Consider the following 26689-nt stretch of genomic DNA (forward strand, 5'->3'; position numbering starts at 1 on the left):
AAAGGCTTTCGCCGGTCCGCGCATGCGCCGGCAGTGACGTCAGCGGCCAGCTGCCGCTGACGTCACTGCCGGCGCATGCGCGATGTGGGGTTCTCTTCCGCCTCCGCCATGGTGGAGGCCGTGGCGGACGCGCAAGAAAATAGTGCAGCCAGGGCACTGGCCCGGAGTCTGAGCGGGGGGCCCCGATCGCGGGCCAGGCCACCGTGGGGGCACCCCCCGGGGCCTGCTCGCGCCGCTGAGACATGACGGTTAATGGCGAGACATGATGCAAAGACTCTAGCCGTGAGAAAGCGCGCGAGAAATTAGATTGTGCCAGGGAAATATTAATTAATCTTGAGTAAATGATTCATCTTTAATTAACTAATCACCTGTTGAGTGATTGATACATTTTTGTACAAATCAGAAAGCCTCAGCTGAGAATTAGAACAGCATTACCTAGAGCAGGTGCCACCGCTGGGACTACAGTGTTACCTGGAGCAGGTGCCACCGCTGGGACTACAGTGTTACCTGTGAGCGGAGGTAGGACATGTTCCCAATGGCGCGGCCGTGAGCTGCCGGTCCTGCTCACTGGCAGGGCTACTGGGCTAGCTTGGAGGGTGGGTCAATCGGTCAGTGTTATACCATCAATTCACTGTGAGACCGTGAAAACGAGTGAACATAGGCTTTATTATCCATGAACTCGCCTGCCAGAGTTGGCTGTACAAATGAGTGCCACCCACAGGTGGCCGGACTATATATGGCCCCGGTGAGGGCGGTGTGGTAGTCGGTATTAGGGGTATTACGGTACCTAGGTTGGAGGTACCTGATGCTGTAAGATCATTGGTGTTGGAGGTACCTGATATGTAAGATCATTGGTGAAACTGCCTGCTGGTTCCGCCCAGTAAGGCGGAGTATAAGAGTCTGTGTTTCCCTAGCTGCTGCATTCTGTACCTGCGCTGCTGGGGGAAACATCGAGTTCAATAAAGCCTTCAATTGTCCGACAATCTCGCTTCGGGAGTTATTGATCGTGCATCAGTTTATTGAACTAGATTTGAAGAATGGAGCTACGCATCAAGCCGGAGTGTCTGCAACTTAGCCCCCACGCGGCAAACTCAACGGCGACCTTTAAACAGTGGATGGCGTATTTCAACGGATACATCAGGACGGCCATAACTACACCCTCGGAGGACCAGAAACTGCAAGTTCTCCACTCAAGGGTGAGCCCAGAAATCTACACACTCATCGAGGATGCGATGGTTTCGAGGCCGCGATGACCCTGTTGAAAGGACACTACATCTGCCCAGTAAATCAGATTTATGTCCCACATCGTCTAGCCACCAGACGACAAATTCTGGGGGAAATCGCTAGACGAATTCTACCGCGCACTGCTGGTACTAGGTTGGAACTGTGACTGTCCGCAAGTTTCAGCCAACGACCACACCAAACTTTTAATCCGGGACGCCTTCGTTGCAGGTATGCTGTCCTCTTAGATCCGCCAGCGGCTGCTGGAAAAAGAGACGCTAAGTCTCAAGGAGGCACGGGCCCTGACAAGCTCCTTAGACGTAGCCTCCCACAACGCCCGAGCGTATGTCCCTGACCGCGTAGCAGCCCCATGGGCATCGTGGACCCCACCCGTAGCCGATTCCGACGCATCCCCCAACCCCCCCACAAGCATGTGCCACGCGGTTGTCAGGCAACCCCAGGGGGCCCCGATGTTATTTTTGCGGGCAAGCCAAGCACCCCCGGAAACGCTGCCCGGCCCGCTCCGCAACTTGCAAGGGCTGTGGAAAAAAGGGGCATTTCGTGGCGGTATGTCAGGCCCGGGCGGTCGCCGCTGTCTCTGCAGGCGAACCGAGGTTGCCGCCATTCCCCTCCCCGCAGGCCATGTGCGGCCTGTGGGCGCCACCATCTTCGATACCGCGGGCCACGTGCGGACCCCGGGCGCCGCCATCTTGTCCCCCGGAGACCACGTGCAATTCATGGGTGCCGCCATCTTGCCCATCCCCAGCCATGTGCGACCCGTGGGCGCCGCCATCTTGGCTGGAGTCTCAAGGCCCTAATTCGGATGAGTGCACACCGCCCGAGGAATCCCATCAGCTTCTGCCACAATTCGCCTCGGTGACTCTGGACCAGTCTCAGCCCCGAACTCTTTCGACCGCTACTACGACTGTACTCATCAACGGATACAAGACATCCTGCCTGATCGACTCCGGGAGCACAGAGAGCTTTATACACCCCAGCACGGTAAGGCGCTGCTCCCTCCCTATACACCCAGTTAACCAGAGAATCTCCCTGGCCTCCAGGTCTCACTCTGTAGGGATCATGGGGTACTGCACAGCTAACCTCACAGTCCAGGGAAGAGAGTTTAAGAATTTCCGACTCTACGTCCTCCCTCACCACTGCGCTGCCACACTCCTGGGATTGGACTTCCAATGTAACCTCCAGACCTTAACCTTTAAATTCGGCGGCCCAATCCCCCCCCCCCCCCCAACCTCCCCCACTCACTGTCTGCAGTCTCGCGACCCTCAAGGTCAACCCGCCTTCCCTTTTTGCAAACCTCAGCCCTGATTGCAAACCCGTCGCCACCAGGAGCAGATGGTACAGTGCCCAGGACCGGACCTTCATTAGGTCGGAAGTCGAGCGATTACTGAAGGAAGGTATTATCAAGGCCAGCAACAGCCCCTGGAGAGCTCAAGTAGTGGTTGTAAAGACCGGGGAGAAGCATAGGATGGTCATCGATTATAGTCAGACCATCAACAGGTATACGCAGCTCGATGCATACCCTATCCCCCGCATATCTGATTTGGTCAACCAGATTGCACAATACAAGGTCTTTTCCACGGTGGACCTCAAATCTGCCTACCACCAGCTCCCCATTCGCCTGGACGACCGCAAGTACACTGCATTCGAAGCAGATGGGCGGCTCTACCACTTCCTAAGGGTTCCCTTCGGTGTCACAAATGGGGTCTCGGTCTTCCAATGGGAGATAGACCGAATGGTTGACCGGTACGGTTTGCGGGCCACGTTTCTGTACCTCGACAAAGTCACCATCTGCGGCCACGACCAGCAGGACCACGACACCAACCTCCGCAAATTTCTCCATACCGCCAATCTCCTTAATCTGACCTATAACAAGGAGAAATGCGTATTCAGCACCAATCGTCTAGCCATCCTCAGCTACGTAGTGCACGATGGAGTCATAGGCCCCAACCCCGAACGCATGCGCCCCCTCATGGAGTTCCCCCTCCCACACTGCTCCAAGGCCCTGAAACGTTGCCTGTGGTTTTTTTCATATTACGCCCAGTGGGTCCCCAATTATGCGGACAAGGCCCACCCACTAATCCAATCCACAGTTTTCCCCCTGTCTGCAGAGGCCCGCCAGGCCTTCAGTCGCATAAAGGCAGACATCGCAAAGGCCACGATGCCCGCAATTGATGAATCCCTTCCCTTCCAAGTCGAGAGCGATGCATCCGACGTAGCTCTGGCGGCTACATCAACCAAGTGGGCAGGCCCGTGGCCTTCTTCTCCATGCCTCCGAAATCCCCCTGCCACCCCGGCACCCTCCCCCCCACCTTTCCAGTTTTTCACCACCATGCCCCCAATCGAAAAGTAAAGCAAACTGTACCCCCCACCCACCCACGTGCTGATGACTCAATACTCTTCAAAGAAGTCAAGGTGAATCCTTCCTCCGCACCTCGAATGGCAAACTTGAATTTTTCTAAATGCAGGAACTCTGCCAAATCACTCACCTATACCTTTGGCGGCTCCGGGTCCCGCCAACACAACAAAATCTGTCTCCTGGCTATCAGGGAGGCAAAGGCCAACACATCGGCCTCTCTCCCCACCTGTACTGTCGGATCCTCTGACACTCCAAATATCGCCACCTCAGGACCCAGGGCTACCTCTACCCCGAAAATCTTTGACATTACATCCAAATATCCCTTCCAAAACACCCTCAACCTCGGACGCGCCCAAAACATATGCATATGATCCCCACATACTTTGTGGCCTGCGTTCCCTCAATCCCTTCAGGCAGCCCCACGTTCTGGAGATTCTGCATCCTGGATTGATTCTCCAGGTCTTCCACCGTCTCCCTCAACTTCTTCTGGCTCTCTGCCACGAGCACCATCTCTGCCTCCAACGAAGCCAGTTGAGACTTCTGCTCTCCCCCGACTCCTCCACCTTCTGGAGTTCCAGACCCTGCACTTCCATCCTCTGTTCCACTCTCTCAATAGTCGCCCTAAGAGGGCGGCATGGTTGCGCAGTGGATACCACTGCTGTCTCACAGCGCCAAGGTCCCAGGGTCGATCCCAGCTCTGGGTCACTGTCCGTGTGGAGTTTGCACATTCGCCCCGTGTTTGTGTGTGTTTCGCCCCCACAACCCAAAGAAGTGCAGGGTTGGTGGATTGGCCACGCTAAATTGCCCCTTACTTGGAAAAAATGAATCAGGCAATCTAAATTTGTAAAAGAAAATATTCGCCCTAAGTGGCTTCACCACCTCTGCTAGGTCTTCTGCCGCCTCTTGCCTCTGCTGTTGGAACTTACCGTTCAAAAAGTCCACCAGTGTTCAGTAAACCACTGGGCGGCAACGTCACCCCCGGGACCCTTCGCCACCTTTTCCTCTGTCTCACCTCGAAGAATGTCTCGCCCAGGCTGCTGCCCCTTACTCAGGGACCACGACTATTTCTCAGTGCCCATGCACCAGCAAACACCCCTTAAATTGGGTGAAAAAGGACCAACCAATTCCACCTCGTACAGGAACCACCAAATGTGTGAACATGCACTCCATGGCCGCCACTGGACGTCCCTAGTGAATGAAGAATATGGCAATCAGTGCTGGAAGTAGCGAGTTGGCTTCCTCCAGCGATCCTGCGCTACGAGGAAATACTCCCAGAGCTGGCAAGCTTCACATTTCTGAAGAGTTCAAGTTCAGATGTCAAGGCTAAAAATGCGAACCTCTATCATCGTGTAAAATAATAGAAGTGGAGTGGCAATCCAATAGTGATTGCCATTTTTCAGAATATCCAGCCCATTGATTCACTCAGTTACTTCCAAATGGCATCCCAACCCTCATGTAATACTATATTTCCATAAAATTCATTAACCTAAATTATTAGTTTAAATTCCATTCCCCATGCCCTGCAAGTGCCTCCAGTCTACTGATATTATAACCTTATTTCGATGAAAAACATTATTGAATTTTATTCAATAATTTAAATGAAACAACATAAATAAGACAGCCAAGTGGGAATATGGTTATTTTTCAGATAGGCATCCTACTATCAATGTGCTAAATGTAAATTATGGTCAGACAATCACTCTGGCATTGAAAACCATATATTGCAAGTGTATAATGAGAAAGAATCTCATTCTTTCAAGTTTTAATTGATGTTGGAGAATGAGAAAGCTAAATTTAAATGCTGTGAACGTTTACATGTATTTGTTTCCTTTTGCCTCTTAAATCAAATTTTTCTTTTCTTCTATTTCTTTTCCCGCGCTTGATTTAATGTTGAATTCACTCACTCTAATTTGCACTTCATTCTTAGTCCTTGAATCGTACATTTTGTTAACCTTCAATCTGATTGATTGAGTTGCCTGCCCTGTCCACTCAGCTCCCTGATGCCTGGTTCCCCTCGCTACGCTATTATCAGCTCATGCTTTCAAGCAACTACCCAAGGAAGAAAGAAATTTGAAAAACTTAAGTATGTAAGGACAGACGCCATTTAATGTCCTGCTGCGGCAAATTATTGCCCATTGCGATAAGGGCCTGATTAAAAAGAAGCATTTGTTTGTGGAGGTTGGGAGAAAGCAGGCATACCATTCTAAATTAGTTGCATAGGCTTTCACTAAATAAATTGTCACCAGCTGTCAAGAGCCAGATTTAAAAACGACTTTCTTGCGCCACTTATTACAGGGGCTAGAGAGACCACTAATTCCATCTATTGCTTATGGTACCATGGTAACGTTTCATTGCTTGTCTCCAAATTTAGGGCCACAAATCAAAATTCATACATGTGCGCTTTCTGTAGACAAATTAGATTTTAACATCTGATTAGGGAGAATTACTAAATAAAAGATTCGGCCCATGGTTCTCCAATCAACATTCACCCCACCAGCGCTGGCAGCGAGAATGGAGGATTTGGCACTCGGCCAAAATTCCATTCACTACAGTGGGACCGGAGAATCCTGCCGGCGTGAATGGACGGAGAATTCAGGCCTAACTTGATTGATTAGGGTAACCAATCCACTGAGAATTCCCTGGATTCTCCTGGAAATAAAGACCATAATGCAGGAACATTTTATGAGTACTGAGTAAATAACAGGAAAATTAATAATTCTTCATTAGTTTTCAACATATGGGGAAATAAAGACTGACTGACAGCCAAGAATCATCCAATCAGATAGTGAAGAATGTTTTTGCTTTCCGACTGATGTGGGAAAGCAGGACAATGTGGAGACGGACATGTTGGCCAACCAATGGTGGGAGTTTGGAGGTGGGGCAGTTAGAGGCATGAGACAACGTAGTAACACCTTTAGTATTACATCCAATCAGAGTTGCCAACCATACAATGCCGTTTTAACATTAGATGCAGAGCCAACTTTGTATCGAATGTTAGCCTCCTTCTGTGTCATAAATTACACTTATTCTTTAGTCAAGGGTGTAATCTAGTTAAATACCAATTTATGTACAATCAGGTCCCACAATTCGATACATGACCAGATAATTTGCTTCGTGATGATGTTTTAATGTGCGACGGTTAAGTATTGGCCAGGACATCAGGAGAAATCCCCTGCTACATACCTCATGACTCAGAGCCCAGACAACCATTGTGCTTGTTGAAACAGCTTTGGGCCCCAAAGAATTGCTGATTGACAGCTCGGGGTCTCTGATTTCTGCTGTCAAATTCACAATGCTTATTTGTGCATGGGTAAGTGGTTCAAGGTGTTGTGGTTTTTGTTACTGATAGCTTAAAGGATCTGGATGATTAAAAGTTTTATTGCCGAAGTGAATACTTTTTTTTGAACATAATAGAAAGGTTTGAATGAACTAAGTTTTGAAAGCTTTTTAATAATATATCCTACCAGCAATATAGGGTTCATTGGTTCTATCCAGTGTATAGTGGGCCAAGATTCTTGGCTGTCAGTGCCATAGCTTTCCTCAGAAGGAATACTCACCCATACCAGGTATTAGTCTAGTAAACCTTCTCTGAACTGCTTCAAATGCATTAACATCTTTCCGTAAATAAGGAGTACTCCAGATGAGGGCTCACTAGTGCCCTTAACTCCAGCATAGCCTTCCTCCTTTTGTAATCAATTCCCCTCACAATAAATAACAACGTCTATTAGTTTTCCCAATTGCTTGATGTACCTGCCTTTTGTAATTTATGCACTAAGACACCAGACCCCTCTGAATCTTCAGAGGTTTGCAAACTCTCACCATTTAGATAATGTGTTTCTTTTTTATTCTTCCTGCCAAAATGGATCATTTCACATTTTCCCTCTTTCCTTTTTTCTTTTGCCTGATTTTTGCCCACTCAATTAACTGACCGACACCCCTTTGTAGCTTCCTTATGGTCTCTTCACAATTTACTTTCCTGCCTCTTTTGGTGTTTGGCAAATTTCGCAACCTTGCCTTCTGTGTTTGACTGTGGGATTTGGTCCTATGATCATGTTAACAGTCATGTGCATGTCCCAGAAGAAGCTTTCACGTATAAACGGATGTAAATCCTTGGCTCATTGTATCCTCCTTTATAGATTACTGAGTCCAGTTGTTTAGCTCTGACAGTTGCAATGGGTAAGAACAGGAACAATTGCGATGGAAGTGTTTTTGTATACATGAGCAGGTGCACATGCTTGTGAAGGTGCGCAAATATGTATGTATGTGCATGCGTGCACATGTATGCATGTGTGTGCATGTATGTATACGTGTGTGTACATGCGTATGTATGTGTATGTATATGTATGTGTATAGGTGGGTATGTATGTATGTATGTGTGTGTGTGTGCTGATAGGCTCCATCCAGCCTGTCGTTTTAATGCCTTGTCTATTACAATGTACACTAGAATAATGATGATTTCCTGGGGAAGGTGAAATGGGAGAGGCCAATATGTTGGGTGGGGTGAGGAGACGGTTATAGAATCTGGGATCTTCCTCTCCAGACCTCCTTATACTATTAAAACCGGTCGACATGAGGCCAAGACTGGGGTCAGTTGTGACATTTCCCTTTTCAGGGCTGAATATTTATTTCATGAGTGCTATCAATTAGCTCATTCACAGAGATCTGCCATTGCCTATGAAACTGGAACTCAGTCAAAGCTCAACACTTAGGAATGGAAGGGAGCAAAGAAAATTTGTGAAAAAGGATGAGAAAAAATAAATAAGTGTATTCAAAGGATTGCACCCTAACTCTGTGAAATTAGCCACGTATACTGTAGGTTGGAGATATTACCCTGAACCAATTAATTTCGCCAAATTTATTGAAGGATGTGGCGGTGGGGGGGATGGCAATTGACTGCAATGAAACATCTTACTTTGATCCCAAGTCAAACACAAAAGCTGAATGAGGTTGAGGACAGCTCAGGGGTTGCAGTACGAGAAGCTACTGATCTATAATTGGATCACACTCATGAGTGTGGATGGAATCATTTGCAGTGAGTCACATTGTGTAATAGGAAATGCAACTGCTGATTTCTGTGTCAAACGGCAATGCGGCTTGTCAATCAACGGGAAGGAGATTAAAAGGTTTGAAGTTGGAAAAACACAAGTCAAATTGTCTTAATGGGAAGGAAATGCAGAGAATGTAACCAGTGTCAATCAGTGGTAGTGTCATTAATATTGGTGCTTATTTTCAGCTTAAAGAGAGTTGTCAGCAATCACATACCTAATGCCAGTGCCCTCAATGTGAGATTTTAAGGAGAAACAACCCAATTATTTCAGCTGAAATAGAAAACGCATCCTCCTGTTAACAATCAGCCACTGATACACCTGACCTAAGATTCGGAATTGTTTCTACGACATATTACACGGCTTTAATGACCTAATTACGTGACTTGTCAGTTGGGATCAGGACACCCGAGATGCTCTTTAAAGCAGAGTGCAACATTATACAATGTGAATCCGACACAGTACCTGAAGGTATCTGGTTTCAGACAAAGGAATTTAAAATTCAATGTGCCACAGAGGCAATCTTATTTTCTTAAATGCAAAGGAAAGTGCAGAGGGAGATTTTGATAAGTCCATTTTCTGTTGATAAAAGATACAGGGCAGAAAACTCCATCGGCTGACACCGGACTTGGGAAACGCAGTTGGACGGAGAATCGGTTTTGATGCCGAAATCGTGGCGGGTGCCGATTTCACTCCAAATCACAATTTTCCAGCTCTATCTTACCGGTGTTTGGGGGGGGGGGGGGGGGGGGGGGGGGGGAGATGGGGCCAGCGTGACACGGACAGCCATTGCCGCGTCCTGCAAGGCAGCCATCTTGCTGCGCACCCCAATGACCACCCACCTTGACCCCTGGTTCTGTGCAGGGTGCCACCAGCCGTAAGGGTGCTCTCACCCCACACACACTCTCCACCTCACCACCCTCGCACCTCACCCTCCATCATACCACCACGCTCCCAAAGGTCCGGAACCCACCGGCAGGGCATCGCGCAGCCCACTTAAGGGCAATGCCCACAGTAGACCCTACAGGGGGTGTGGCGTATGGAGGCCACGGAGCATACCGCTGGCAAAGGCAGTGCCAGCCGATGGTACCCCTGGAAGCAGAGCACCAGAGCCAGAGGCCCCCCACAGTGCCAGGCACCGAAGGGGACAGGGGTGCAGAGGGGGGGTTTCATGCGGAGTCCGCATTGCCAATTGAGGCCACTGTTTAGCCCATTGGACCTGGTTGGGCATGGGAGTACACACTATGCTAACATGTTGGCTTCTCACCCCCTGCAGACAATGGATATTGGAATTCAACCAGCAATGGTGGCCTTTCTCCTGGTCGTCGCAGCCCTGGGAGATGTGCTGAGGTTGTACAAGCTGGAGCTGCTTGAGGAGTAAGCTTCAACAGCGGAGCGTGCAGCAGCGGAACATGTAGCAGTGGAACAGGAGGCAGTTGGTGATGCTGAAGAGCCAGCCGCCCAACAGACCAATGAGGATGACGAGGTGGTACAAACAGATGCTGTTTGTACATGCCTTTCATGTACTGGCTGCCGGACAGGGTAATCCTGGCTGAGCAGGAGGACAGTGCGACATATCTGCCAGATCATGGCGCACTTGGCACCACAGGGGAGTGGGAGAGGACACCCGCTCCTAGTGGCTGTCAAGGTGACTGGTGCCCTGAACGTTTACACCATGGGGTTCTTCCAGGCGCCAAGTGGGGACCTGTCTGGGATCTCACAGAGCTCGATGCTCAGATGCATCCGCACCGTCACGGAGGCCCTATATGCCCAATCGGCACAATCCATCCATTTCCATGTAGACCGAGCCCACGATAATGCTTGGGCAGCTGGGTTCGCTGCCATCACCAACATGCCCCGGGTCTAGGGGGTGATCGATGGGCTGCATAACCCTCTACGAGCACCTGCAGATGACAGGCAGCTGTACACAAACCAAAAGGGGTTCCACTTAATGAACGTGCAGCTGGTGTTTGACCATCAGATGCGCAGCATGGTAGCATTGTGGATAGCACAATCGCTTCACAGCTCCAGGGTCCCAGGTTCGATTCCAGCTTGGGTCACTGTCTGTGCGGAGTCTGCACATCCTCCCCGTGTGTGCGTGGGTTTCCTCCTGGTCCTCTGGTTACCTCCCACAGTCCAAAGATGTGCGGGTTAGGTGGTTTGGCCATGATAAATTGCCCTTCGTGTCCAAAATTCCCCTTAGTGTTAGGTGGGGTTACTGAGTTATGGGGATAAGGTGGTGTTGACCTTGGGTAGGGGGTAGGGTGCTCTTTCCAAGAGCCGGTGCAGACTCGATGGGCCAAATGGCCTCCTTCTGCACTGTAAATTCTATGTAAATCATGCACGTCTGTGCCCGATACCCGGGCAGTGTGCACGATGCCTTCATGAAATGAAATGAAATGAAAATCGCATTCTGGCACATTCGATGATTCCCGGCCTCTTCGAGGCATAGCCAGTCTGAGAGGGGTTGGCTCCTGGACGACGGGTTATCCACTGCGGTCGTGGCTGATGACACCTATTCAAAGACCACAGACTGACGCGGAGACCTGCTACAACGACGCCCATGCAGTGACCAGGGGCATGATTGAGCGGTGCTTTGGCCTCCTGAAAATAGGGTTCAGATGCCTGGACCACTCTGGAGGGGCCTTCCAGTCTGAAGCTGGAAGGATCGCCTGCACCGTGGCAGTCTGCTGCGTCCTCCTCAACATCGCACAGCAGAGGGGCGATGTGTTTGAGGAGGAGGATGAACACCAGGTCTCCTCCGATGAGGAGGTTGTGGAGGAGGGTGAGGATGGACAGGACATGGGTCCTAGGCAGGCATGGGAGGCTGCAAAACATGTGCACCAGGGCCAATGTGCACGGGACACTCTGATCGCCTCCAGGTTCACTGACTGGGACATGGACTGGCCAGGGGGACAAACACAGCATCCCCCCCCCCCCCCCCCCCCCCCCCCAGGACCTGCAATCCCCTCCAAGATACCAACCTGCCACGTTAGGGGGGTGCGGGCCCTGGGTTGGAAGTAACAGTGATCACCGGGGTGGAGTTCGGCCTCGTGCGAAGTAATGACACCCTGCTGAGTTGCGGTTCCCCGTGACTTATGTGTACCTGCCCTTCCCAACACCATCCTGACCCCCACAGCACCATCATCACCCCCACACCACCACCCTCACCCCCACCCTCCTACCACCCCCACAACACCATCACCCCCACTCACACACCACCCTCACACGACCCCTGCCACCCCCCCTACCCCCACGCCCGAGGTCTAATCATGCATCTGGTCTTGTGTCTTGCAGGACCCACTGGTGATTCCCCAGCCACAGCCCGAACCCTGGGAGCCGAGCAACCATGACTCTGACACAGAGTTGACCCATATGCCCGAAACCCAGGACACCTCGGAGCTCGAGGACAATGTTGACACTGATTTCCTGTCACAGATATCTCCAACACCCTCCACCATCCTGGAGACACTCACCTCAGTTGGCACTTTAATGAAGAGGCTCCTGAGGGCGGTGTGGGATGAGGTGGCGTTGGGGCGGGCAGGGCCACATAGGTCATGGGGAACTGGAACTCAGCAGGGTCTCACTTCCTCGCTCGAGGATGATCTGCAACTCGGCAACTGCCCTTTCCTCAGGCCCGCCAACCACGTCCAGGGCCCGCTACTCTGCTACAGGCACAGCAGCTGGCAGCCCCCTTCCTCAGCCACAGTACAGGGTGGGCTGCCTCTCCTCCACGGTAGCAAGGGGGGGGGGGCCTCAAGCTCAGCGTCAGTGAATTGTGCGGCCGCACGTCTCGCTGCCACCTTTTGGCTGGGATGGTGTGTGTGGGGAGTGAAATATGTTATATGCGGCTGCAGCTTGACAGTCTCCTGAGTGTCAATCGGAATCAATTGCGTTCCATGTGGCTTTATGCTAGCCTCTCAATAGTCACGGAATCGGTCCAGGTGCTGTGCCAGTTTTTGTTCCCATTGGCGATAGGGCTCAGAGCCAGAGTACACAGATATAAAATGATTGACAAAACAACGAGAGACAACATGAGGAAAATATGTTTTTACTCAGTAAGTCATTATGATCTGGAACGCACAGCCTGGGGCAGATTCAATTGTAGCTTTGAAACGGGAATTAGATAAGCACCTGAAGAGAAAGAAAATTATACAGGGCTACAGGGAAAGGACTGAAGAGTGGGGACGAGCTAAATTGGCTAGCAGAGGCCTGGTAAGAGCTTTAGTGTTGACTGGCCTCCCATTGCGCTGTAACCATTCTACAATTCAGTGAATTATTGTGCCCCATTCTGTTCTGCCTTTTCCTTATATGTCTAGGTCTGCTGTGTAAAATTTTAATATTCGCAATTTGTTAAATGCAATATGTTATTGTGAAGACAAAAAGTCACAATCGGAGTCAAACCTTTCACTTCAAATTTGAATAAATTGAAGTCAGACCTGCTTATTTTCACAAGTCATCAATAATTACCAACTAAAAGCCAAAGAGCAGCAGCCTGAAGGAAAGAGATCTCCTGTTCAAGCAGGTTAGGAGGGGTGGGTGTGGGGATCAGCTGTTACCAGGAACAGTGAAGTACCAAGTTCTCGTGTTCCCCTGACTGCTTTGGAATATTATACAGATCTATTTTGAGTCTGTGAACAGGTGCAAGGCAGCAAACTAGAAATGAATACACTCATTACCACAGAACAATTTGTCTCAACATTCTGTCGAGGGCTCATTTAACAGTCTGACTTTCTGAAGCTCTGGAGAACAGTATACCATGGTGACATTATTCATGACATACTGGCAATCCCACATCAATAGGATAATTACAGCAGGAAAGGAATATATAAACCAACACTTTAATTTCAATCCAATTCTTTTTTAGCTTTTTGTATGTATGTTATGTACACATAAATATATATGCTGGGTGGGATTTCTGTTCTCCCCGCCGGCACGATCTTCCTATCCCGCCGTCGGCGACCCGAAACCCCCTTGGCAGATTCCCCAGTGGTGTGGCGGCTGATCCATACAAAACGCCATAGGCCACGTCGGGACCAGCATATCCCACCGGCAGCCAATGACAAACCGCCTCTGCTGCTGGGAAACACCCCACGGGGAGGTTGGAAAATCCCGCCCTTTATCGCAAAACAAGTTTTGAATTATTGCGGTTATTTACTTCAGCGCCCATTAATCAATAGTGTAAACCTTTCAGCCATTTTATGACCTGGCATAATGAATGGAGCTGATGACTTCTGGTGATGGCCGTGGTGTGAGTGGTGTGGTGTTTGAGAGCAAATGGTGTCGGAGTGTTGATGTATGGATCAGCAGACGGGAAGTGCCACAAGAAAGGGAGAGCAGTTGAAACAGGAACGTTTTCTGGCTAAGCGGAGGGCCGGGTACAACCAGATAAAGACGGCCCTCTTCAAGAAGGGGGTAAAGTTTGGGGATTTGTACTCTGCTCGCTTGTGGGCGATGCATCAAGAACAGGAATTTTATTTGACTCGCCAGAGGAGGCGATGAACTTTATGAGAGCCCATGGACTGGGAGGAGTGTGAGGACATTCAACTTTGGAGAGGAGTTTTGTGTAGATTGTGGGGCTCATTGGGTGGGTAAATTGGGGCAGGTTAAGACAGGGGAGTGGTGATGCTGAGTGTGGCTTTTGTTTCTCTTTGTTGGTGGTTGGGTGGACTGGTAGGGTGAGGGGAAGTCAGAGGCATTGGGCCTCCATGCTAGCTCGGCGGACTAGTTAATGGGAGTGAAGTGTGGGGTTGCCAGGAGGAAGGCGTGGAGGGGTGGGGAGGATTGGGTTGTTTTTTGTTTGTTTTGTTGTGGGTGGGGGGGTGGGAGAAGGGGAGGGTTGCTGACATGGGCATGGTTGGTGTGGCGCAGTTGGGTAAGTGGAAAGGGAGAGATGGCGGTGGACATCTGAGGGCGGGTCTGGAGGGGTGCATGGCACGGGAGCTGGCTTAAAAAAGGATGATGTGGAGATGCCGGCATTGGACTGGAATGGGAACAGTAAGAAGTCTTACAACACCTGGTTAAAGTCCAACAGGTTTGTTTAGAATCACTAGCTATCAGAGCGCAGCTCCTTCATCAGGTGATATAGTTGATCGTCAGAAGAAGGGAGCGGGGAGCCCCCCAGCCAGGCTGGTCATGTGGAATGCACGAGGGTTGAATGGACCGGTTAAGAGATCACGTGTTTTTGCACATCTGAGGAGTCTGAAAGGTGGATATTGGGCTGGATTCTCCACTGGCGGGATGCACCATTTTGCCTGCAGCCCAGGGATTTCCCGACAGCGTGGGCTGCCCCACAATGGGAAACCCCACTGACCAGCCAGCATAACGGAGCATCCCGCTGGTGGGATGAAATAGAAATGTGGCGCAGCGAGACGGAGAATCCAGCCCATTGTGTTCTTGCAGGAGACGCACCCGACGTTGGGTTATCAGACGAAGCCGAGAAAGGGGTGGGTGGGGCAGATGTTCCACTCGGGGTTAGACATGAAGACGAGGGGGTTGGTGCTGTTCGTTAATAAGAGAGTGGTTTTTTAGATGGGGTGTATTGTTGCGACCGATCCGGGGACAGGTATGTGGGAGGTTGGAGAGGATGGCGGTAGTCCTGGTGAATGTTTATGCCCCAAATTGGGAGGACCTGGGCTTTATGAGGCGTGTATTAAGGAGGGTCCCGGACCTGGGCAGGAATCGGCTGATTACGGGGGTGATTTCAATATGTTCCTAGATCCAAGTTTGGACCAGTTGCATCCGAAGTCATCGAGGCCTATGGACGACCTATTGGTCTGGGAATGGATGGAGGCGGCATCATGTAGGGGGACAGGTTTGAGGGCACTGTTGTTGGTTTCAGCGTTATGGGTGTGGAACCAATGCAGGCAGCATTTTGGGTTGGGGGGCATGTCGTTGTGGGAGCTGATGTGCGACAACCATAGGTTTCCGGGGGTTGGGGATAGAGTACTTTAGGGACTTGTTTATAGGGGGCACATTCATAGATTATCATAGAATTACAGTGCAGAAGGAGGCCATTCGACCCAACGAGTCTGCACCGGCTCTTGAAAAGAGCACCCTACCAAGGTCAACACCTCCACCCTATCCCCATAACCCAGTAACCCCACCCAAAACTAAGGGCAATTTTGGGCACTAAGGGCAATTTATCATGGCCAATCCACCTAACCTGCACATCTTTGGACTGTGGGAGGAAACCGGAGCACCCGGAGGAAACTCACGCAGACACGGGGAGGATGTGCAGACTCCGCACGGACAGTGACCCAAACCGGAATTGAACCTGGGACGCTGGAGCTGTGATGCAATTGTGCTATCCACAATGCTACCATGCAGGGCTGGAGGAGTTGGAGGAATTATATTAGTTGCCCAAGGAGAACAACTTGAGGTACCTGCAGGTGAAGGATTTTGTGAGGTGAGAGGTGCCCTCCTTCCCAGGGCTGCCGCCTCCGGTGACGCAGGACAGATTGTTGTCGGAGGATGGGGCAGGAAAGATGTTGGATATTTACAAGGATTTGATGGAGAGGGAGGGTGCTCCGGTGAAGGAGATTAAGCGCAAGTGGGAGGAGGAGCTGGGAGAGAAGATGCAGGCCAGGATGAGGTAGAGGCCTTGCAGACGGTGAACGCATCCTCATCGTGTGCAAGGTTAAGCCTCCTCCAGTTCAAGGTGGTGCATACGACCCACATTATGGTGGCGAGGATGAGCAGGTTTTTTTTGGGTGTGGAAGACAGGAATGGAGTGTGGGGGGCCCGCTAATCACGTCCACATGTTTTGTGTGTGTCCGACACTGAGGGGGTTCTGGCAGGGGTTCTCGGATGTTGTGTCCGAGGTTCTGGGTGTGGGGAGGCACCGGGTCCGGAGGTGGTGATATTTGGTGTGTCATAAGATCCGGGAGTCCAGATGGGGAGAGATATATTTGCCTTTGCCTCCCTGATAGCCCGGAGACGGATTTTGTTACGTTGGCAGGACTTGGAGCTGCTGAAGGTAGGGGTGTGGGCGAGTGATCTGGCAGAATTCCTGCGGCTGGAGGAGGTCAAGTTTGCTTTGGGGGAGTCGGTAGAGGGGTTCACTCAGAAGTGATTTCTTCAAAGAGGATTGAGGGGTCAGCGGGGGATAATTGGGAAGACGGGATGTCGTGGGTTGTTGGTACAGAACATAGAATATAAAAAAATACAGCACAGAACAGGCCTTTCGGCCCACGATGTTTTGCCGAACTTTTGTCCTAGATTAAGAACAAATTAATCTACACCCCCTCATTCTACCATAATCCATGTACCTATCCAATAGCCACTTGAAGGTCCCTAATGTTTTGACTCAACTACTTCCACAGGCAGTGCATTCCATGCCCCCACTACTCTCTGGGTAAAGAACCTACCTCTGACATCCCCCCTATATCTTCCAACATTCACCTTAAATTTATGTCCCCTTGTAATGGTTTGTTCCACCCAGGGGAAAAGTCTCTGACTGTCTACTCAATCTATTCCCCATATCATCTTATAAACCTCTATCAAGTCGCCCCTCATCCTTCTCCGTTCTAATGAGAAAAGGCTTAGCACCCTCAACCTTTCCTCGAATGACCTACTCTCCATTCCAGGCAACATCCTGGTAAATCTCCTTTGCACCTTTTCCAAAGCTTCCACATCCTTCCTAAAATGAGGCGACCAGAACTGCACACAGTACTTCAAATGTGGCCGTACCATGGTTTTGTACAGCTGCGTCATCATCTCATGGCTCTTAAATTCAATCCCTCTGCCAATGAACACTAGCACACCATAGGCCTTCTTCACAGCTCTATCCACTTGAGTGGCAACTTTCAAAGATCTATGAACAGAGACCCCAAGATCTCTCTGCTCCTCCACATTGTCAAGAACTCTACTGTTAACCCTGTATTCTGCATTCATATTTGTCCTTCCAAAATGGACAACCTCACACTTTTCAGGGTTAAACTCCATCTGCCACTTCTCAGCCCAGCTCGGCATCCTATCTATGTTTCTTTGCAGCCGACAACAGCCCTCCTCATTATCCACAACTCCACCAATCTTCGTATCGTCTGCAAATTTACTGACCCACCCTTCAATTCCCTCATCCAAGTAATTAATGAAAATCACAAACAGCAGTGGACCCAGAACTGATCCCTGTGGTACGCCACTGGTAACTGGGCTCCAGGCTGAATATTTGCCATCCACCACCACTCTCTGACTTCTATTGGTTAGCCAGTTCGTTATCCAACTGGCCAAATTCCCCACTATCCCATGCCTCCTTACTTTCTCCATAAGCCTACCATGGGGAACCTTATCAAATGCCTTACTAAAATCCATGTACACTACATCCACTGCTTTACCTTCATCCACGTGCTTGGTCACCTCGTCTAAGAATTCAATAAGACTTGTGAGGCAAGACCTACCCCTCACAAATCAGTGCTGACTATCCCTAATCAAGCAGTGTCTTTCCAGATGCTCAGAAATCCTATCACTCAGTACCCTTTCCATTACTTTGCCTACCACCGAAGTAAGACTAACTGGCCTGTAATTCCCAGGGTTATCCCTATTCCCTTTTTTGAACAGGGGCACGATATTCGCCACTCTCCAATCCCATGGTACCACCCATATTGACAGTGAGGACGAAAAAATAATTGCCAACAGTGCTGCAATTTCATCACTTGCTTCCCATAGAATCCTTGGATATAGCCCATCAGGCCCGGGGGACTTGTCTATCCTCAACTTTTTCAAAATGCCCAACACATCTTCCTTCCTAACAAGTATCTCCTAGAGCTTACCAGTCTGTTTCACACTGTCCTCTCCAACAATATGGCCTCTTTCATTCGTAAATACTGAAGAAAAGTGCTCGTTCAAAACCTCTCCTATCTCTTCAGACTCAATACACAATCTCTCGCTACTGCCCTTGATCGGATCTACCATCGCTCTAGTCATTCTCATATTTCTCACATATGTGTAAAAGGCCTTGGGGTTTTCCTTGATTCTACCCGCCAAAGATTTTTCATGCCCTCTCTTAGCTCTCCTAATCCCTTTCTTCAGTTCCCTCCTGGCTACTTTGTATCCCTCCAGCACCCTGTCTGAACCTTGTTGCCTCAGCCTTACATAAGTATTCTTCTTCCTCTTAACAAGACATTCAACCTCTCGTGTCAACCATGGCTCCCTCACTCGACCATCATACATATCAAGGACACGTAGTATCTGTTCCTTGAACACGTTTCACATTTCAAATGTGTCCTTCCCTGACAGCCTATGTTCCCAACTTATGCACTTCAGTTCTTGTCTGACAGCATCATATTTACCCTTCCCCCAATTGTAAACCTTGCCCTGTTGCACGCACCTATTGCTCTCCATTACTAAAGTGAAAGTCACGGAATTGTGGTCACTATCTCCAAAATCCTCCCCACTAACAACTCTATCACTTGCCCTGGTTCATTACCAAGTACCAAATCCAATATGGCCTCCCCTCTGGTCGGACAATCTACATACTGTGTCAGAAAAGCTTTCTGGACACACTGCACAAACACCACCCCATCCAAACTATTTGATCTACAGAGTTTCCACTCAATATTTGGGAAGTTGATATCACCCATGACTACTACCCTGTGACTTTAGCACCTTTCCAAAATCTGTTTCCCAATCTGTTCCTCCGCATCTCTGCTGCTATTGGGGGGCCTATACAAAACTCCCAGCAAGGTGACTGCTCTTTTCCTATTTCTAACTTCAACCCATTTTACCTCAGTAGGCAGATTCTCCTCAAACTGCTTTTCTGCAGCTGTTATACTATCATTAATTAACATTGCAATCCCCAATTGAACCGCTAGCAATCGCGCTCAGGGCAGCAAAAAATTGGAGGGGGATCCGAAGGGGAGGTAGAGAGCACAGAGTCTCACTCTATGCGGATGATCTGCTCCTCTATATCTCGGACCCACAAAGCAGCATGGACGGAATCATCGCGCTCCTGAAAGAGTTTGGAGCCTTCTCGGGCTACAAACTCAACATGAGCAAAAGTGAGATCTTCCCATTACACCCGCAAGGGGGGGGGGGGGGGGGGGGGGGGGGGCGGGGGAGCAGCACTAAAGGGGCTGCCGTTCAAACAAGCCCGACATAAATTCCGCTACCTGGGGATCCAAATAGCCCATGACTGGAAAGGGATCCACAAATGGAACCTCACCAGCCTGACGGAGGAAGTTAAAAGGACCTGCAAAGATGGAACACACTCCCGCTCTCCCTCGCGGGGAGAGTTCAGACGATCAAAATGAACGTACTGCCCAGGTTCCTCTTCCTGTTTAGATCCATTCCGATCTACATCCCCAAGGCCTTTTTCAAAGCGCTGGACAAACTCATCATGGCGTTCGTATGGGGGGGGTAAAAATGCTAGGATCCCAAAGAAGGTCTTACAAAAAACAAAAACCAGGGGAGGGTTAGCCCTCCCGAATCTACAATTCTACCACTGGGCAGCAACAGCCGAGCGAGTAAGGGGATGGATCCAGGAGCCAGAAGCTGAGTGGGTGCGTGCGGAGGAGGCCTCCTGCATGGGAACCTCCCTCCGGGCCCTCGCCACGGCAGCACTCCCATCCCCACCCAAAAAACACTCCAGCAGCCCAGTGGTGACAGCCACCCTCCAATCCTGGAACCAACTGCGGCAGCAACTTGGCCTGACCAAAATGTCGAACAGGGCTCCCATCTGCAACAACCATAGGTTCAAACCAGCACTGACCGACGCCACCTTCAAAAGGTGGAGGCAGGACGGGGGAACATTGACAGTCAGGGACCTATACACGGACGACAGGATCGCAACACTGGACGAACTGACAGAAATTTCAGCTAGCTGGGGGGAACGAGCTACGGTACCTGCAGCTCAAAAACTTCCTACGAAAGGAGACAAGGACGTACCCACAACCGCCACGACAGACACTACTGGAAGACCTACTGGACGCAAGTATCCTAGAGAAAGGGAACTGTAGTGACATGTATGACCGACTGGTAGATAGGGACGACACCGTACTGGACGCAACAAGGAAAAAAATGGGAGGACGACCTGGGGATGGAGATAGGGTGGGGACTCTGGAGCGAAGCACTGCATAGGGTCAACTCCACCTCCACGTGCGCAAGGCTCAGCCTGACGCAACTAAAAGTGGTACATAGAGCCCACCTAACAAGAACCCGTATGAGTAGGTTCTTCCCGGAGGTGGAAGACAGATGTGAACGGTGCCAAAGAGGCCCGGCCAACCACGCCCACATGTTCTGGTCTTGCCCCAGACTCGTGGAGTACTGGACAGCCTTCTTCGAGGTTATGTCCAAAGTGGTGGGAGTGAGGGTGGAGCCATGCCCGATAGTGGCGGTCTTCGGGGTTTCAGAACAGCCAGATCTATTCCTGGGGAGGAGGGCGGACGCCCTTGCCTTTGCCTCCCTGATTGCCCGCCGTAGAATCCTGTTTGGCTGGCGGTCAGCAGCACCGCCCAGAGCTGCGGACTGGCTGTCCGACCTCTCGGAATCTCTCCAAATGGAGAAAATCAAATTTGCCATCCGAGGGTCGGACGACGGCTTCCACAGAACGTGGGAGCCATTCATGCAACTGTTCCGGGACCTATTTGTGGCCAATGTACAAGAGGAAGAATAGTCGGGGGAAGGTAGCGGGAGGGGGGGGGGGCTACAGGTTCGTTACGGGGGTTCGATGGCTAGCTAAGGCCCAAAACCAAGCTAAATAAACATGTTGGGGGGGGGGGGGGGGGGGGGCGCAGTTACTACTACGAAGATGCTTACCTGTAAATATGTATGTTAATTTTTGCGTGTTTGTTTTTGTTTGTTTTTTTTTTTGTTTCTCTCTCCTAACAATTTGTAATTTGTTCAAAATACGAAAACTGAATAAAAACATTTATAAAAAAAAACATTGCAATCCCCCCAACCTCTTTTACCACCGTCCCTTATCTTATTGAAACATCTATAACCAGGAACCTCCAACAACCATTTTTGACCCTCTGCTATCCAAGTTTCTGTGATGGCCACCACATTGTAGTCCCAAGTACCGATCCATGCCTTACGTTCACCCATCTTATTCCTGATGCTTCTTGCATTGAAGTATACACACTTCAACCCATCTCCTTGCCTGCAAGTACTCTCCTTTGTCAGTGTTACCTTCCCCACTGCATCACTACACACTTTGACGTCCTGAACATCAGCTACCTTAGTTGCTGGACTACAAATCCAGATCCCATTCCTCTGCCAAATTAGTTTAAACTCTCCTGAAGAGTACTAGAAAACCTCCCCCCCAGGATATTGGTGCCCCTCTGGTTCTGACGCAACCCGTCCTGCTTGTACAGGTCCCACCTTCCCCAGAATGCGCTCCAATTATCCAAATACCTGAAGTCCTCCCTCCTACACCTTCCTGCAGCCACGTGTTCAACTGCACTCTCTCCCTATTCCTAGCCTCGCTATCACGTGGCACCGGCAACAAAGCAGAGATGACAACTCTGTATGTCCTGGCCTTTAACTTCCAGCCTAACTCCCTAAACTCGTTTATTACATCCACACCCTTTTTCCTACCTACGTCGTTGGTACCAATGTGCACCACGACTTCTGGCAGCTCACCCTCCCCCTTAAGAATCCTGAAGACACGATCCGAGACATCCCTGGCCCAGGCACCCGGGAGGCAACATACCTTCCGGGAGTCTCGCTCGCGACCACAGAATCGCCTATCTATTCCCCTAACCATTGAGTCTCCTATCACTATTGCTTTTCTATTCTCCCCCCTTCCCTTCTGAACCCCAGAGCCAGACTCAGTGCCAGAGACCTGGCCGCTAGGGCCTTCCCCCGGTAGGTCATCCCCCCCAGCAGCATCCAAAACGGTATACTTGTTTTGAAGGGGAACGGCCACAAGGGATCCCTGCACTGTCTGCCTATTCGTTTTCTTTCCCCTGACTGTAACCCAGTTACTCTTTGTCCTGTACCTTGGGTATGGTTACCTCCTTGTAACTCTTCTCTATAACCCCCTCTGCCTCCCGATGATCCAAAGTTCATCGAGCTCCAGCTCCAGTTCCCTAACACAGTCTCTGAGGAGCTGGAATTTTTTGAGGGATACCACCCACATCCTACAGGAGGAGCATACAACTGCCCTAGCCTCCACCCCCTCTTACCTTACAGAATACAGCTGCACTGAGGACCAACTGGAACTCCGCCCTCCGACTCTGCTCCCAGTCAGCTGCACTCTCTGTAAACCCCCGGCTACCTTCACGCTCTATGAGGAAATGAAATGAAAGGAGCACCTTACTCCCTCCTCACCTAATTCCCTCAGTCACCAAACTCTCACCATAGCACTCAAATGCACCCAAATTCAGCACTCCCTCAGTCACCAAACTCTCACCATAGCACTCAAATGCACCCAAATTCAGCACTGTATCTGGCTCACTTTTACACTGCGGATCTAGCCTCTGAAAATTGGCCTAATCCAATTAACTAATTAACAAGCTCCAGCTGCAAGTAGCTACAAGTCAAACCTTTGTTTAAAGCTGATTGAAAATTCACCTTCTTCGAAACCAAACAGCAACTTTTAAGTTAATTAACTAAATAAAAGATTAGACTTTAGATAAACATGAACTCTTATTATCCCTGAGTCACGGAACTCTCACTACAGCACTCAAATGCACCCAAATTCAGCACTCAGTGCAAACATAGGGGGACATTGGGGATTTGTGGTTATTGGTTTGTGTTGATGCTTTTGGCCTTCTGATATTTTGTTTATATATGCAAAAAGCCTTGAATAAAAAAACTTTTTTAAAAAATGAATTAAGTTGATGCACACAGAGCCCTGCTGATGTTGGATTCACCTGGTCTCACACTGTAAACCTGGTGGGAGAGAGGTCAAATTCCCAGGAAAAACTCGCAGCTCTCCCGCTAGAGACCCCAACCCTCCTCACCAATAGACATTCCAGGCGATTATGGTGCCTTTTGGTTCACCAATTCATCAAACTGCCAATTGCGGCAGTTTGAATCAGTCATCCCTACATCCTGGACATTTTAGCAGGGGATTAGATTTCAATCAGTTAATATTGAGTTATTTAAAATTCTCCTTTTTCACAGCTGTCCCTGCGAAAGAAACCACCTGTGATTTATCGCCAGGAAAACATACACAGCGAAGGATGACATTTGCCTTAAAAAAAAATCTACCCTGGAGATACTGGGCACGACCTAACCAAATTGGAACAGAATCTTGTGACAAGTTTAGTCGGGTGCTTCCCGGTGCTTACAGCGCTGAGGAACACCATGCCATCTATCGGGACTCTGTTGCAATTCGGGGCCTTAGTGGGGAACTCTCCCCGAGGCCTCACTCAGTCCCATTTCTTGCACTGAGGAGCTCAATAGAGAGTTTATGGGGCCAAAGACTCCGTTTAGGGATTGATGTCCCCACATCCCTTTAGCCCAGGCTTCATGACTGCAATTGCACAGCCCCTAATGCAACTGCTAACAATGCAAATACACAAGTTGCATGGCCCGAATGTGGCTCCTAACTTCACCCGCAAGGGTCAGGATCCACTGGGTCAATGGTGAGACTTCAGCCTGTCTGGGTCAGACCAAGGTTGCCATGACATAGCGAGAGGAGATTTGATAGGCGTGTTCAAAATCAAAATCATTCAGGATCCTCACACAGGGTAGATAGAGATAAACTGTTCCCACTGACAGGAACCAGAGTACACTGATATAAAGTGATTTACAAAAGAACTAAAGGCACCACAGGGAAATTGCTTTTTACTCAAGACGTCATAGCAATCTGGAATACACAGCCTGAGAGGGTGGCGGAGGCAGCCTCAATCATGGCTGGCAAAGGTCAATTCAATTAGCATCTGGAGTGTGAGAGACAAATTATATGGGGAGACAGTGGGGGATGGGCCAAGCTAAATTGCTCCTGCAGAAACCTAACAAGCGCTCGATGGCCTGAATGGTTCCGTAACTATTCTACAATTTGATTAATATTCTTCATCATTACGTTTTTCTCTTTCTTGTGTAGATATGTCTGCTGTGGGCAATTTTAATATCCGCAGCATTGCTAAACACAGTGTATTACTGTGAAGACAAAAGAAGACATATCGGATTTAAGGTTCAAAAGAGAAAGAGTGGAATGATGGAGAAGGAAGGTGAATTTATATCAAAGCAGATACAGAAAGAGAGAGAAAGAAACATTGATTAAGACAGAATAGAAAAAGAGATAGAAAGGAAAATAATAAGACAAAAATTCAAAATTACAATCTGACCTTTACAAAACCTCCAAAAATATATTCCATGCAGTGATGAGACTCGACAGTTTAATTGTCCTTTCTCTGAGCCAGTGGTTGATTGGCATTGAATTAACAATTATCACGTGTTTAAAAGATAGTTACAATATTCAACAATGAGCCTTAACTTTCCGAGTTTAATGAGTAAAAATCCAACATGTTCTTAAAAATAATGGGAAGGCTAAAGGCGAGATTCCCTTTTGTGTGAAACGAACAGTGGAACAACACAGGTTGACCAGAGAGCGCTGGTGATTCACTGTCATCATGTATATCTTCTTATCTTGAATGTGTGGACTGATTTGTGCATTGACAGAACCTCCACTTATCTTTTTCAGGATGCTTTGCCCATTGTAAATTTACTAGCCAAGGAGTGGAGTTCGATACATCTGTACAAGGACACATGGAAATAGTTCTCCTGATTTTCAAAGTTCAGATCACATCAGACAGCGTGGCTGAGATGATCGCTGGCTTTGGGCTGCAGTTTACAACGTTAGGATATCGGACCAGACCCCAACTTTTGTTAGGGTACCGGAGGAGAACCCCAAACAATTTTTCAAGTTGTAAAAATGTAAGGAAAGGATACTTGACCGAGGTGTGATTACTCTGACCAATAGGTCTGTTGTATGTTAAAACAAATTTTAAATTAAACACAGAATTAACCACATGAACATCAAAGAAATAGCTTTACAATAGATGGTTAAACAGTTCTTAAATCAAACAAAAGACTTGAACTTACTATCTACACCTCTGAAGCAACTCAATGCAATTCAAATGCCATTTATAAATAAAGTTAACAAAACAGGTTATCTGCTTACTGTGCATACCTTTGAAGAGAGACTCTTTTCAGCAACAACCTAAACATCCCTCTGTCATGTCAGACTTAAATCCCATAGCAAACTGTTGTTTAACTTAAAATCTTACAACAGACTACAAAACTACAGACAGACCTGGCTCCTCTAATTAATTACATCATCTGTGTCCCACTAAGATACCCCACCACCTGCTTATCTAGGACTAGATGCAATGCCTCATAAGTTATCTACTCTCCAGGGATCTCCAGCAATCAAAACAATATCCCATTAGCCATTACTCCATAAACAAAAAAAGATTAACATCAACCATTACTTCACCTTTTATGACTCCTTAGTTACATCATTAGTAAACCTGGGGTACCTTAACCTAGGTTCTTTAATAACATTACAGCAACAAATATATACCTTAACACAGGTTTTTTTAATTTACTGTAACAAATCTTAAATACAATATGTACAACCATTAAAGACTGACTTGCTCCTCTATCCCTTAAGTTCTTAACCTCCTTACCTACTCCACCTTGTACACATGAGTAAACCGTACCCTTGCAAATAAAATCTTTACAATGATCTGATATCTTCTTATGAACCAACCCCTGAACCAGCTGTACACTCATTTGCACCTCTTCAGCTGCAACCATGGTTTCTTTGGCCCCTTTAATAAACCACACAGACTTATTCTGTTTTAAAGATTACGTCTTCCGAATACTTTTCTTAAGCCACCAATGCTGCAACTTTGTTTGTTCAATTTTATTACAATGAAAACATTTAAGTTGTCTTATCTCTCTTCCACACTCAGGTTTTGTTTTTAACCCGAGGCAAAATCTCTTTGATATCTCCAATTAGACATCCTTTGCCTCGACCAGCTGTGGATTTCTCATTTCCCCGGTTTCTACATTAAAACTGATGTCGCAAACCGAACTTTGATTTATAAATAAATTAAAAATCATCTGCCATTTCTGCTGCCTGTCGAGCAGT

General features: G+C 48.7%; 1 protein-coding gene and 1 long non-coding RNA gene across 4 annotated transcripts in view; one reads left to right on the forward strand and one right to left on the reverse strand.

Moving 5' to 3' along the window:
• Positions 1 to 26689, reverse strand: part of LOC119965041 (serine/threonine-protein kinase 32A-like) — a 416342-nt gene that overhangs the window by 194941 nt on the left and 194712 nt on the right. The window lies entirely within an intron of this gene.
• Positions 12715 to 25703, forward strand: LOC119965042. The gene is made up of 2 exons (XR_005460422.1): positions 12715 to 12858; positions 25235 to 25703. It is a non-coding gene; the product is annotated as an uncharacterized LOC119965042 (long non-coding RNA).

This window comes from Scyliorhinus canicula, chromosome 4 (genome assembly GCF_902713615.1).
Source record: "Scyliorhinus canicula chromosome 4, sScyCan1.1, whole genome shotgun sequence".
Classification (NCBI taxonomy): Eukaryota; Metazoa; Chordata; class Chondrichthyes; order Carcharhiniformes; family Scyliorhinidae; genus Scyliorhinus; species Scyliorhinus canicula.